This window comes from Lacerta agilis, chromosome 3 (genome assembly GCF_009819535.1).
Source record: "Lacerta agilis isolate rLacAgi1 chromosome 3, rLacAgi1.pri, whole genome shotgun sequence".
Classification (NCBI taxonomy): Eukaryota; Metazoa; Chordata; class Lepidosauria; order Squamata; family Lacertidae; genus Lacerta; species Lacerta agilis.
This window is the reverse complement of record NC_046314.1, coordinates 13,623,824-13,639,926: the sequence shown is the minus strand read 5'-3', so window position 1 is coordinate 13,639,926 and position 16,103 is coordinate 13,623,824.

Below are 16,103 nucleotides of genomic sequence, written 5' to 3'. Positions count from 1 at the left end.
TTTTAAAAGCAGGGGAGCACAGCGATTGTTTCTCACTTTTTTTTTAATCTGCGCGATTAGGATTATGTAGCTTCAGCGTCAAATTTACGCGTTTGGAAACTAGCCCTTTATTTTGGGAACAGACCAAGGAGGTCACATCCAAATCTGACACCTGATATCTCTTGGCCCCTAATCTGCACAGTTGGGTTTCTTCGCTTTTCTGTTCCCCCACCAAAAGAGAGAGAGGGGGGAAAGGAGAAACCCAATTCGATCAGTTTATTTGCAAGAAGTAAACACCTCAAAAGCTTCCACTGAGCACCGCGCCTCCTTTTAAAGCCTAGGAATAGTAGGTCAGTTTCGGGTCATGTCAGAGCTGCTAAACAATAGGCTTAGCTCGATTTCGATGTTAATTCGGATGGTGGGGAGCGAAGTTGGGTTCGAGGTGCTTGCAAAGAGCCCGTTGCAACCCCCCCCCTTTTTTTACCATGCTTGAACTCTCCAGGCGGCATTTCAGGCTTCCCTCCTAGGCCCAAGGTTGGCCTGGTGTGCCTAACTTTGGGTCACCTAACCTTAACCTAGCTCACAGGGTTGTTGTGAAGATGAAAAGGTGTGTGTGTGTGTGTGTGTGGAGGGGAACCATATGCACCGCCTTGAGCTCCTTGGAAGATAAAGGAGGCGTGTAAATGTAATAAACAAATACAAATAAAACAGTGAGCAAATGCTGTTGAGTGAGGCCTTTCCCTCACCCCTTAGCTGTCAATAGGCAACTTTATTTATTTCTTTATTTAAAGCAAGCTGTATCCCAGGGATATCATTTCCCTATGTTTCTTTAATGGCGCCAGCCTGGCAATGGGGTTTTGCTGGGTCAAGATTCTGGCAAGCGCAATTTCGTCCTCACCAGCACCTTAAGGAAAGCCTTCACAGAAAGAAATCCCCCATTTCTGAGGAAAAGAACAGGTGCCCCAAGCCTCGGTATGTTAATTCAGCACTTAACGGTTATACGGACATGTTTACTCATTGGAACAAATGAGATGTGTGCCATGATCCTATACATGTGTCTCATATCCTTCCTGCTGATCCTAGTAGGATTTACCCTTAAGCTTATTATGCAAAGTTAAGTGCAGGGTTGCATCCTGTGTTTTCAGGATAAGGCCTTCTTGGTAGTGACACCCTCCCCGTGTAACGCCCTCCCTTCAGGTATCAAGGAGATAAATAACTACCGGTACATAACTTTCAGAAGACATCTGAAGGCAGCCCTGTATTGGGAAGTTTTTGTTTGATATTTTAGTATGTTTTATATATGCTGTAAGCCGCCAAGAGTGGCTGGGGAAACGCAGCCAGATGGGCAGGATATAAATATTATTATTATTATTCATGTGGCAGACATATACTAAATTTGTATCCATCTAAATGAAAATATAGAGAATAAATAAAACAGAAGTCTGGATTTTTAATGGTTCCTTCGAAGTCCAAGATCTTCAACAACGGAGACACAGTTTAATTATTTGAAATTGATGTACTTTCCAGTTGTTTTGTACTATGCAAAGGGATGATTTATCTGGGTCTCCACTCAAAATGTTTCAAGTTTTTCCTATTGATTTTTGTTACTCTTTTTCTGATTTCTATTATTATTTTTCATAGATCATCTTAAAAATCAACTGAATACTGAGAAAATAAAATAAAAAATTCCTTCCAGTAGCACCTTAGAGACCAACTAAGTTTGTTCTTGGTATGAGCTTTCGTGTGCCTGCACACTTCTTCAGATACACTGAAACAGAAGTCACCAGACCCTAATATATAGTGAGAGAGTGGGAAGGGGTATTACTCAGAAGGGTGGTGGGAATGGGTGATTGGCTGATAGATGTGGAAAACCTGTTGACGACTGCTAATGACTGCAATTGGTCTTACAGGAAAAAGCAAGGAAAAAGGTTGCCTCCAGATGGTCTGTAGGAGGAATTAAAGCGCGTACCAGAAATTAAGGTTTGCATAATTAAAGTATATTAAAGTGTTTTGGCATACTACCACAACAAATACACTAAAAAAACAACAACTTTGCAGTAAGGAAAGTGACAGAAATGTACTGAAAAGGTTTTGATGAGCAAATGAGTAACGGGAGTAATATAAACATTATTCAAGCAAATTGGGATGAATGCTCATAATAACATAACCTCCACATAAATCAGAACGAATGCTCAATAAAGACTAGACATAATCTAACCTCTATGTAAGCTTGTGCAAGCAAACCAGGATGAATGCTCGGGTATGTAGTGTCTTAAGGCTCACACATCTGCAGTGCCTACATACATCAGGAAGGTAATATTTACATTAGAAATGAAATGCCTCGTGTCTTTCTGTTGCTATCCTTCTGTTGCTATTATAAGGAAAGAAATGTCAAAGGTAAGAGCATTTCAAAAGTCAGGGTTGGGCAGATGTGAAGACATAAGATTCCAAGGTATATTACCTTTTTTCCTGAAGGTATTTAACAATGCAGATGACAAAAGCAAGCAAGCTCTGTGGAATGGGTCTTTTCCTGTAGCACAGTCACTCTTAATATCTGCTATTACAAATTGGGTGCCTAGAAACTTCTGGTGAGCACATGGAACACTCCTACCTAATCACTAGCTTTTTTTGTTCCGCGTTGCTTTGTTGCTAGTTTCCCAACCATGCTATATCGCATCCAGGCTAATGGGATGCTGATGTCAGGGACTCTTCCTACGCACTATGATATTTATTAGTTTATACTTTCAGATACCTGTATTCACTTCCCAAATTAACTATGCCCAAGTTCATATGAATGCCAGGATCTTATTCCTAGAAAATTTTCTGGAAGTCTTTTCTCCAGAAGGTATGCAGTTGTGCAATTTTAATTTAATCCAATTGAATAGATTTTAATCCCCCTTTTCAAGAAAGTATCCCCACAAAGCACAATGTGTGAACGAAACAACACATAGCAACAATATAAAAATGACATAGTTTAAAACTTTAAAGCATTCAGGAAGAGCATGAGACACTTATTCTCAGGGACATGGTTCGGGCCCCACATTGGGCAAAAAGATTCCTGCATTGCAGGGGGTTGGACTAGATGACCCTTGTGGTCCCTTCCAACTCTACAATTCTATGATTCTAATATTCATAAAATAGCCACAAAAGCATTCTGCTCTGTTCAGTCATAGAACAATACTGCTGAATAAAAGCAGATTCAGCAGTTCCACAGCACAATTAAAATAATTCCACAAAAGTGGCAGAGAACAAGTGCATCTTCACAACAAAACTTCATTAGGAATTGGATGAGGGCCACCAAAGTCTTTTCCAGGATCCCTGCAAACCTGATAGTTCTCATAGGCTGGTATACAAATTGTATTTCCACAGACCTAAAGTGATCCAGTTATAACCATAAACAGGAAAAGACGGGCCAACACCAACATCTGACGCTGGCCCACTGGAGGAAACAGACAAAAGCCACCACTCAATGGCTGCTTTGGGTAATTGTAGGTTACCTCTGTGTATACTTATGTATTTACTGATTTGTTGGTGGAGACCTATGAGGACCTATGCCGTGGGTCAATATTTTTGCGGTCTTGGAATTCACCAGATCTGTGATTTTTACTGTGCAGTTTACCAATGTAAGCTGGCCGTAATAAAGACTGACTATTCATTCATTCATTCATTCATTCATTCAATGTAAGCTTTAATTTGATGGTGGGTTTTTTTAATTTTTACAGTGGTACCTCTAGATACGAACGGGATCCATTCCGGAGCCCCGTTCGCATCCTGAGAAGTCCGCAACCTGCAGCACCGCTTCTGCACATGCACGACCCGCCGAACCCGGAAGTAATCCGTTCTGTTACTTCCGGGTTCAGCGCGTTCGTAACCCGTGCCGTTCGCAATCCGCAGTGAACGCAACACGAAGTACAACTGTATGTATTTGTAAAATCATGCAAATTCAAAAGGATATATTTTAAATCTATTGGATCTGATATTCACACAGATCCCATGGAAAAGCAATGTGTGCCTGTGCTGTCTCTCTTTCTGTCTTAGGGGTGTGGAATGTTTGCTGGGTGGGGAGAGAAGCAACCAGATTAGGTGGTGCCCATAGGATCCCTCCCCCCCAAAAAAAATCCAGTTGTGTTCTTGGACCAAAAAGGTTGGCCAAGTGAAATATTTCCTTCTGAACTGGAAGATCGCAGAACCTTCCGCAGAAGTTACTAGTGGGTAAAAGGTAAAGGTAAACGGACCCCTGACCATTAGGTCCAGTCGTGGACGACTTTGGGGTTGCGGCGCTCATCTCGCTTTATTGGCCGAGGGAGCTGGCGTACAGCTTCCGGGTCATGTGGCCAGCATGACTAAGCCGCTTCTGGCAAACCAGAGCAGCGCACAGAAACACTGTTTAAGGATTCGAACTGCCGACCTTCTGATCGGCAAGCCCTAGGCTCTGTGGTTTAACCCACAGCGCCACCCACGCTACTACTACTACTACTACTACTACTGGGTAGATACACATAAAAAACTTTAAACATGGTGGCTGTTGTTAATGTGGAGATCCAGTCAAGTCTATGACAAACACTCATTGGATCCTTCAACCGAAGTTCAGATTTGCTCCGCCGTGACCCGGTGGAACAGGGAAGAAAACTTAACCAGTAGAATCACAGACTTGGCACTGAAACTAATCACTCGGAGCAAAAGTCGGTGTGGATGAACCCTAAACCTCTCCTGAACTTTGCTGTCAGATAAAAGTGGGAGTTAGGGCAATCCTATACACAGAAGTAAAAGAATGTTTATCATGTGTGCATTTAGCAATCAAGTCAGATTCCTTTTTGTAAGCACGTTTATATGTGATAGCATTGTATTATTTTAATGGAAGCTGTGTTGGGAATCCTTTTGGATCCAAAGGTGGGACAAAAATCAAATACATATGTTAATAAGAACCGCCTCTTTGCTGTGCATCGATGCAGGTTTCCCCAAACATCTTTTCTTGGTTCAGATTAGACACACACTCCACCCCACCTCAAAACATGCAGACACAGACACATAGTTTGTCATGTCTCTCCCTCTCTTTCTAATTAAAAATTTAAAAAAATCAGGCAGACATTCTACTTGCAAAAAGTTCCTTGCCTCCCAGCACCCCACTGTCCTTTTTTTGGATAGTCAGTCAGAGGTCAGGGGCGAGACTATGTTTTTTTGGCAATAGTGGTTCTTCTGCGGTTCTCTCATCCCTGTTAGCTGTACCGGAGGCTGTGTTAAGGAATCTCAGTTCAACCTTTTGCAGTGATGTCACTGCCCTTATATTGGTAGTGGTGAAAAATCAAGGCCGCCTGGGCTTCCATTAATGTAATGGGTTTAGAGTGGTGAATGCATCAAACATGGCAGTTTAATTTCTGGACACTCACGTCAATCCCTCTTATATGTGCTCTGGCACACAATTGCGGAACTACAAGCGCAAATGTCACATTTTTAGGGGTTGAAAAACCCCCACACATTTTGTGTGAATAGCACATGTTAAAAATGTAATGTGAAACTCCTATTACAGTCCAGGTATAGGGTGATAATTATATTTTCTAATCATACAGAGACAGGGAGAGACACAGCTCCACATGTTCTGATCTTTCTGTTTTGAGCTTCAGGTAGTAAAATGGAGCTCTCTTTGACCACAAATGATTAAACTAGCGGTGGAAAATGTTTACCTTCTGCTTGGGATTAATGGGAAGGCTTGCTCATGCTTCCACTTATTTCCTAATTAAAATGCCTGGTATAACAATAAACTCACTCTGTAGCTTTAGGTGAAATTAAAAAGAGCCTGCTGGATTAGACCAATGGATTAACGGGTGGCCCACTCTCAAGAGACTGCGATCTACTCACAGGGTTAAAAACTGGCAGTGATCTACCCCTTTTTAGGGCGGAGGAAAGCCTGTTGGGGGGGGGTGCAGGGCTTTTTTTCAGGGGAGCCAAAGTTGTTTAGCTTCTTTGGGGGGAGCCAGTGATCTACCATTGATCTACCACAGACATCCAATGATCTACAGGTAGATCCCGATCTGCCTGTTGGATGTGCCTGGATTAAACCATCTAGTCTAGCATCCTGTTCTCACAGTGAACTATGGGATGTTGTTTCTCAGCTTTACTTACCCAACTGTATTGTTGCAGTAGAGGAGGATAAGCATGTAAATTTATTAGCCTGTTGTTGGGCAATTTATATAGAAATCTGAATGAATAATGCCGCAAGGCACCGTGACGGATGTGAATCAATCGGATATCCATGAAAGTAACCTCAAAAGCAGCCATAAGGCCAGAGGAGGAGGCAAGGCAAGAATCAGCAAGTGGAAGTCCTGCTTCTCTTCTTTCCCATTGAGGCCTACTTTCCCATTGAGGCCTACCTTGCAAAGGATTCTGGGTCATGTTCTAGTGTGGATACCCAGTTTTGGTAATTCTTTCTCTGTCCCCACCCCACCCCAAATTAGTTTCTGGTATGCCACATAGTCAAGTAAATTATGCGTGTTTCAAATATAATTTGTCTAGAAGGCTCCCTGTTAGCACTGCTCATATAGCAGCTTGAATCTCTGCTTTCCCTTTCCCTTTTCAAACCTGCCTCCCACACCTCAACCCCCACAGCCTGTTTGGACTCCCTGTTTCCCCATCACCCATAGCGACTGTGAGTGCCTTAACACTTGGGAAGCTCAGTCTCAGTGGATGCAAGCTATCTCTTTTATATATACATACTCAGGGCGGTATGCACAAAACCTCAATGCACCACTGTTAAATACAGCCACTACAGCAATCCACAATACAGTCAGAACAGAATATAAGTGTCTGCTGGATCAGGCCCATGGCCCATCTTGTCTGGTATCCTATTCCCTCACAGAGGCCAACCAGATGCCTGTAGGAAACCTGCAAGCAGGATTCGAGCACAAGAGTACTCTCTCCTGTGGTTTCCAGCAAATGACATTCAGAAGTGTTACTGCCTCCGATTGCGGAGGCAGAGCATAGCTGTCATGGCCAGTTGCCACCACCAGCCATTTCTTAAAGCTATTTCTCTCCATCAATCCTCTCTGAAAGCCAACCAGGTTGGTGGTCATCACTGCCTCTTGTGGTAGTTAGGTCCATAGTTTAACTGTGCACTGAATGGCAAAGTGTTTTCTTTTATCTGTCCCGAATCTTCCAACATTCAGCTTCAGTGGAGGTCCACAAATTTTAGTGTTTATAAGAGGAGGTAGCAGGGACGGATGGGCAGAATTTTCTTTCTCCAATTTCTCCATGCAATGCATACTTTTGTAACTTCTATCCTGACACCTCTCACCCATCTTTTCTCTAAACTAAAAAGTCCCAAACACTGCAGGAAGCAGGAAGCACAGAAAAGCTTAGTGTTAAAAGCCGGCAAATACCAGTATCTAATCAGGGTTTCCCAAACTTGGGTCTCCAGCTGTTTTTTTTTGGACTACAAGTCCCATCATCCTGACCACTGTTTGTTGGGAGTTGTAGGCCAAAAAACAGCTGGAGACCCAAGTTTGGGAAACCCTGATCTATGTGTATTCTTACTGAACGGCATGCGAAATGGAAAGCCCATGCCTTGGGAGCTGCTAGCTAGATGATGCCAAGAAGTACCTTCATGCCCTAACAAAGGGCTCATCCACACTTTTGCTTGTCTTGCCGCTTCCCCGCCCCTGCCCCCCCCCCCCCGAAAACCCACAGGGGGAAAAATAATAATTTTTTTCAGCAGGTTTTCCTGGAGAAAGTGGTGGGACAAACAAAACTCTGCTCACACCCATGCCTAGAAAGCATCACAGGACAAGCGGAAAACCTCTTGGACCCAAGCACAGGACAAGCAGAAGCATGGACAAGCTCCTAGCACACCTAGTGGCTAGATCAGGCAAACACTGAATAGGGTAAAACCACTGCCCTACGTAGGAAGAATCATGGCAAGAACGGCTCCTGGGGAAAGTACTGCAGAGTGCAGACAGACATATGACAATTCGGGGGCACGTGTTCCTCCTCCATTTATTTATTTTAAACTATTTAGCTCTCCTGGAACTTCCCAGGAAGCATTTTTAGGAAGGGCTGTAGCTGCATGCATCTGCTTCTCATGCAAAATGTCACAAGCTCAACAGCGCATCTAGGTAGCAGTGGGAGAGACTTCTGCCTGAAATTCTGGAGAATGGCTGCCAGTCAGTGTTGACCGTATGAGATGGGTCTAAAACAGCATTAAAAAAAACAAAAAACAGAACCCACCACCACTTACCACCTCAAAATATTTTCATTTTAAAAGTAACAGTATGGATTTAGATTTCACTCTTCTAGCACCTGACCCAATAAAAAAACAAGGGAGAGATGGAAGTAAACCCCTTAGTTACATACTTAGGATTCGGACACCCTCGCGTGCCCCCCCAAGACTTCTGGGAACTGTAGTTTGTTAAGGATGCTGAGAATGGAAGTTCGGTGAGGGATAAACTACAGTTCCTAGGATTCTTAGGATGAGTGTTTAAAAATATGGTGTGTACCCAAGTGCCAAGCTTGCACTGTTACTTGTTATTCAACCTATCCATTTTACAGCCCTCTATGGTATTTCACAATTCTTTACTCTTTATTTTTTCACAGTATGCTGAGGTACACTAGGTTCAAGTAGGCAAGGACTTGCTCAGCAAAAGCTGGCTTGCACCTCAGTTCCACCAGCTTTGTTTTCCCGGCGGGCTTTCTGTGCCTTTCACAGATATTTTCCAGTCAGGAAAGCTTCAACCGTTGGCAACTGTTAAAAAGGACAAGGACTTTGCCAGCAGTTGCGGGGGGGGGGGTGTTAGGTAAAATAAAATAAAATAAATTGGCAGCCTTATCTGAGACTGGAATGAGCTAGGCTGGAATCCACAGCGACATTCCTTCAGAAATGGATCCGGGAAAACAAAACGAAAACTTCAAGGCTGCCTGGTGAAGCACAGCATACATAAGTGTATCTGAGAATTGCATCACACATGCACCGCGATGAGTTTTAGTAGAAACTCTTGTTTGTCACCTTCCTGCTTACCTAACCTGATAATATGCACTCTTGCAGGGAGTCACACTTGTTTGTTCAGAGCCAGCACCTTCCTTCTGGGTCGGAAAAAGTATGCCGGCGTATCCCATTCCTTGTGTATTGAGACACTGCTGGTGTGGTGGAGCAAAAGCATTTACTTGACATTCCTGCCAGGCTTGTTTCATTAAGAGAAAGCACCTGCAAGTTTTACATGAGAGGCAAGATCTCTGCTGAGTTCTGTGTGGGGTCACACACACTGTTTGCTTTGGACAAGTTGCAGGGAGAGCACTTGACTTCCTGACTTGTCACTTCTGTACCCTTCCTAGGTCCCGAGTCTCTCCACTTAGCAGCGCAGAACTAACCATAACTGTGTCCAGTGTGAACCATATATTCAGACCCTCCAAGTGTCCCTGTTTTCCAGGGACTGTCCTGGATTTACAGAAGCCGTCCTAGTTTCTGATTTGATCCTAGAATGGCCCACTTTTCCTTAGGACACCCCTATTTTCTTTGGAGAAATAGAATCATCATAGAATCTTGGAGTTGGAATGGACCTCAAGTGTCATCTAGTCCAACTCCCTGCAATGCAGGAATTTCAGCTAAAGCATCCATGACAGATGGCCATCCAACCTCTGTTTAAAAACCTCCAAGGAAGGAGAGTCCACCACCTCTTGTGGGAGTCTGCTCCACTGCTGAACAGCTCTTACTGTCAGAAAGTTTTTCTGAATGTTTTGTCGGAATCTTCTTTGTTGCAACTTGAAGCCATTGGTTTGAGTCCTACCCTCCGGAGCAGGAGAAAACAAGCATGCTCCCTCCTCCATGTGACAGCCCTTAAGATATTTGAAGATGGCTATCGTATCTCCTCTCAGTCTCCTCTTTTCCAGGCTAAACATACCCAGCTCCTTCAAGCACTCCTCATAAGGCTTAGTTTCCAGACCCCTGATCACCTTGGTTGACCTCCTCTGCACAAATTCCAGCTTGTCAACATCCTTCTTAAATTGTAGTGCCCAGAATTGGACACAGTATTCCAAGTGTGGTCTGACTAAGGCAGAAGAGAGTGGTACTATCATTTCCCTTAATCTGGACACTATACTTCTGTTGATGCAGCCTAGAAGAGCATTAGCTTTTTTTTGCTGCTGCATCACACTGTTAATTCATGCTAAGTTTGTGGTCCACCAAGACTCCTAGATCCTTTTTACATATACTGCTAGTTAGCCAGGTGTCCCCCATCCTATATTTGTGCATCTGGTTCTTCCTGCTTAAGTGCAAAACCATACATTTGTCCCTGCTGAAATTCGTTTTGTTAGCTTGTGCCCAGTTTTCCAATCCAATAAGGTCATTTTGAATTTTGATTCTGTCTTTTGTGGCATCAGCTACTCCTACCCAGGGGCGTTTCTGGCCCCTTGGCTGCCCGGGGCGGGAAGCCAAGAGGCACCCCTGGGTGCGGGGCATCGCGGTGCGTGTGTGCGTCATGACGCACGCGGCACGACGACATGCCCCCGGGGGTGCCGGGCGGCGGCTTTGGGAAAGTCCCGAAGCCGCCACCCGGCTGCGGCACCCCTTCGTGCCACGGCTGCTCGTGCCTGCGCCAGCAGCCGTCGCGCAAAGGGGTGCCGGGCGGAGCGCAAGTCGGGGCAGGGAGAGGGACGGGCCAGCGAGGAGGGGTGTCACCCCTCCTCGCTGGCCCGCCCCTCTCCCTGCCCTGGCTCCGCAAGCCAGCCAGCGGCGGAGCTCGGCATAGAGGCAAGGGGCGGGCCAGCGAGGAGGGGGTGGCACCCCTCCTTGCTGGCCCGCCCCTGGCCTCCATGCCGCGGCGAAAAAAGCCACTGGAAGGGGGTGACTATTTTTGGTGCTGCCGGGGCGTGGCCGCAGGGGCAGCCGGGGCGTAGCCGCAGGGGCAGCCAGTGACAGGGGGGTGACATCCCTCCTTGCTGGCTGCCTCTGCGGGTCCACCCCGGCAGTACTGAAAATAGCCTTAATTATTTTTTTTTTAAGCCCAGGGGTGGGGCCACCGCCCGAAGTGTCACCCCCAGCAGGGCGCTGCCTGGGGTAGGCCTTCCGCCCCTCTGCTACACCCCTGCTCCTACCAGTTTGGTGTCATCTGCAAATTTGATAAGCATCCCCTCAATTCATTCAACCAAGTCATTTATAAAGATGTTGAACAACAGCGGGCCCAGGACAGAACCTTGTGGCACCCCACTTGCCACATTTTTTCCAGGACGACGAGGAACCATTAATGGGTTTGGGTTTGGTCAGTCAACCAGCTACAAATCCACCTAACAGTTATCCCGTTCAGCCCACATTTTACCAGCTTCCTCACAAGAATATCATGGGGGACTTTGTCAAAAGCCTTACTGAAATCAAGATACACTATGTCCACAGCAATTTCCTGATCCACCAAGTTTGCAATTCCATCAGAAAAAGAAATCAGATTGGTCTGGCATGACTTATTTTTGAGAAACCCATGCTGAGTCTTAGTAATTACACCATCCTTTTCTAAATGCTCACAGACCGATGGTGGAATTATCTGTTCTAGTACCTTCCTTGGTATCGGATGTCAAGCTGACTGGTCGGTAGTTACCTGGGTCTTCCTCCCCCCCCCCCTTTTGAAGATGGGGACAACATTTAACTGAAAATGTGCAGTAATAATACCTGCTCATGTGCATCACACCAGAGTAATCATAATCAGCTTCTTATGCCTCAGATTGGGGAGAATATCTTCTAGATTTGGGAAAGGATGTGGAGCCAGTCAATGTGGCATCCAGACTGGCAGAGAGCTCAACTTTTTCGTTTAAAAAAATTCCCTGACTAGCTCACGAACCAGCAAGCAAGCAAGCAAGCAATAATTGCAACAACATTTCCCTTACCAGTCTACGTTCAAGATATTCTAATTTTTTTTAAAAAATAATATTTATTGAGATCTTATAACATAACAAAAAGAAAACAAACATCAACATAACAACTGAAACCTCAACAAACATTTACAAAAAGAACAAACACAACAAAATAACATCTTATCAATTCAATTTTTCTCACATCTTAGTGGGACTTCCTCCTGTCTCCTTCTTCTGCGTCCCTTTTATACCCTTTTTCATAACTTCCAAACTCTACAAAATTTCTAATCTCATTTCTAACACCTAGTTCACCCTTAATACATCTTTTCGTTCATTTATATTATATCCTTATCTAATTTCTTATTGATTATATCTATCTCTTATCTTTTCTTCATCTTAAATATAAAACATCTATTTTCTACTCTACAACCTATCTCTTCATCAAAATATCTATTTTTTAATCTTACAATGCTCTTTTAAATACAATTTAAATTTTCCCCATTCTTTTTCCACCGCGTCGTCTCTCTGGTCATGGATTTTCCCGGTCATTTCTGCAAGCTCCATATAGTCCATCATTTTCATCTGCCATTCGTCGATCATTGGTAATTCTTCTGTCTTCCAGTTTTTAGCTAACAAAATTCTAGCTGCTGTTGTGGCATACAAAAACAAGTTTCTATCACTTTTTACAATATCTTGGCCTAGGATGCCCAGTAAAAAGGCCTTTGGTTTCTTCTTAAATGTGTTTTTCAACACTTTTTAAATTTCATTATATATCTTTTCCCAGAAGTCTTTCACCTTAGGGCACAACCACCACATATGGAAGAAGGTTCCTTGTGTTTGTTTACATTTCCAGCATTTGTTACTTTGACCATGGTATATTTTGGCCAGTTTCACAGGGGTTAAATACCACCTGTACATCATTTTCATAATGTTCTCTCTTAATAAGCTGCATGCTGAAAACTTTATATTTATATTCCAGGCATGTCCAACAGGTAGATCGTGATCTACCAGTAGATCACTGGACGTCTGTGGTAGATCACTGGCAGATCAGTGGCTCCCCCCAAAGAAACTAAAAAACTTTGGCTGCCCTAAAAAAAACTCAACATCTTTGTCCTGCACCCCTAAAATGACCTGAACCACCAAAAACAGGACTTTCCTTCCTAAAAAAAGCTCAATGTCACTTTCCTCCTCCCTAAAGAAGCTCAACAACTTTTACGTGAACCCCCCAAAACAGTGCTTTCTTTCTTAAAAAAAAAAAGCTCAAGAACTTTGACCTGAACACCCCAAAAGGGGGTAGATCACTGCCAGTTTTTAACTCTGTGAGTAGATCGCAGTCTCTTGGAAGTTGGCCACCCCTGTTATATTCCATAGCTTTTCCCAATCTTCCATCATGATGTTGTGCCCCACATCCTTTGCCCATTCAATCATTGTTGACTTTACCATTTCGTCTTGCGTATGCCACTCCAGTAACAGATTGTACATTCTGGAAAGATTTTTCTTCTTAGGTTCTATGAGTTCAGTCTCCAACTTGGATTTTTCTATCTGAAAACCAACTTTCCTTTCTGACTTGAATGTCTCATTTATGTGATAATATTGTAACCAATCTGGAACATGGTCCTTTAATTGTTCATATGATTTCAATTTAAATTTCTCTCCTTGTTGTATCAAAATGTCCTTATATTTCGGAGGGGGCGGCACTTGTTGGAAGCAGATCCACACACCTTTACTGGAAATACTCTTGAGTTTCACATGGTTCAGCTCAAATTGCCCCAACCAGAAGCTAAGTGAATGCAGGGAAATGGTTGGCACACAGTTAGCAACACCCCCCCCCCAACACTTTGTTTGTTCATTTTCCCTATTTGTGTTTCCCCTAACCTTTTCCCAGCAGGCCTTCCCATTTCTAGCCATAGCTATGTTTCTGAGTTAGGACTGGCTAAGTGGTGCAGAGAGATGGTTGGCAGAAATGCATTCTGAAGCCCCTACAACTTCATGGAAGTATAAAATTTACACTGAGCCAACTCCTAGGGCCTGAAGTCCCTTTGGCTCGCCCCAAAAAAATATCCGAGGGGGCTGCCCCCCCCCAAGTTGATGGGCATTGCCATTCAAATGATGTGTGAGCACTGTATCATGTGGTCAGTTATTGGTGTGTAGTTTTGAGATTTTGGGGGTGGGGGAAGGAGAGGGGATGTTTTAAAAATTGCTTGATATTCTCAGTAAGAGCAATGTGCCGTAGTGGAAGAACCTGCACTGGTTGCAATATCCAGCTATCTTTTTTTTGGAAGGTCAGTTAGTTTGGTCTAATTAAATTGATGCTCCAATAAACATACCAATTTCACAATATCACATTGATGCAGTTTACTAACCAACGGTAAATATTAGCTAAAAAATATTACGTTGTATTCAATGCAATGTTAAGGTGAATGTTCTTACTTCCTTATGCACCCCCTAAATCCACTGGATAAGATATGAGGACGGCACAGGAAGAGGATGGAATTGTCTTTAACTAGTGATAACCCTTGCACTAGTGCAAAAAAAAAATTTAGTTGAATAACACCCATGAACAAAATCCAGACATTTAAAGATGATTTTCATATTAAATGAACCTTTTTCTTTTATTAAATCAAAGATACCTGCAAGGGATTAATATAACTAACATTCACTGTTTATAATGGTTTTATTAATTGTTGTTGTTGTTCAGTCGTTCAGTCGTGTCCGACTCTTCGTGACCCCATGGACCAGAGCACGCCAGGCATGCCTATCTTCCACTGCCTCCCGCAGTTTGGCCAAACTCATGCTAGTCGCTTCTTAATTACATGTGAGTAATTCTGATTTTGTGATGACTAAACAAACATGCAAATGAACTGTCAAAAGTGTGAGGCTCATGCTGTTATAATGCTTGTAAGCTGCACACTATTGGCAGCAGCCCGTCTTGTGCTCCGCCCCCAAGACCTTGCACCCAGTGTTGGGACATCGCTTGCACCACCCTAATTGCTCTCCTGGTACTTAGCTTTTTTGTTTTTTGGGAGGAAAGGGCCCATAGATCAGTGGTGGAGCATCTACTATGGAAGCAGAAGATCCCAGGTTCAATCCCTGACATCTCCATGTTGCTTTGGGAGAAACTCTCGCCTGGCACTCTGGAGAGCTGCTGCCAGTCATTATACTTATCAAACCTTTATTAGGCATTTACATGTAAAATCACGAGAGAAAGAATCACATACAGGAACTTTAAAATATATATACACAAAGAAACAACAATTTAACTCATAGGCTGATCGTATGTGTGTATTAGTAAAATCTAGAATTTCGTCCTGTCAAAGTACTCCTTGAAGCACTGCTGCCAAAAACTCGGCTACCCCTGCAGTCACCCCTTGGTCAATGTCAGAGAGACAGAATCCAACACTTCCACCCTGCTGCGGTTCCAAACCATCCAAAAGGGGGGACAACACGCGTTCACGCAGCGTACTGTGTAGTGGACAATAAAAGAGAATATGCTCTACAGTGTCCGGGACATTCAGGGAACATCTGCAGTATCTCTTGTTTCTGGGAATATTCTGATATCTACCCCTGACAAATGCTGAGGGAAAGATATTCAGTCGGGCCAACATAAATGCCCTACGTTGGGCTGGTATTATTAGTTGAGTGACATAGTTGACCCTGCTATCTAGGATATTTAAATCATAGAATATGGGAGAGCAAATTTTATTTACTGCTGCCACAATATTTTGTCTCTCAACATCCTTTAGTCTAATTTGGACGTTGTGAAAGATGTGTTGCTCGCTTGAATTGTACAAGGGCTCCAGCTCGATGCCTATCGATCTGATTTTATTTTCTAGGAGTTGGTACCATCTAGATTTGTAGGAGTCCTTAAGGAGGTCAGAGAGCAAGCTTGATGGTGGACAGCGGAAATGGCTCTGCTGCCAGTCAGTGCAGACAATACTGAGCTAGATGGACCCATCAGAATTCAGTATAAGGCTGCTTCCTCTGCTCCCATGCTATTACTCATGATACAGGACTGGTGGACATTCCTGCTCATTGCAGCAGCTGCAAAGGCCCAGGGAACTTACGGTATGCTGATTTTTATCACAGAGGCAGAGCCTGTTCTTGGCCACAAATCCAGCAAGGTGTGTCATAAGTGTTGCGCTGAGCACCGTAGTGCCTAGACCAGAGAGAAACTGCTGCAGAGAAAATCATGTTTCGCTTTTCTTTGGCCAGGCACAGGGAGGATTGTAAAAGGCTATTTGCTTTAGATAAGCTGGGAAATACCAATAGCCCATTGCCATTCCATGTACCTGCAGACTTTT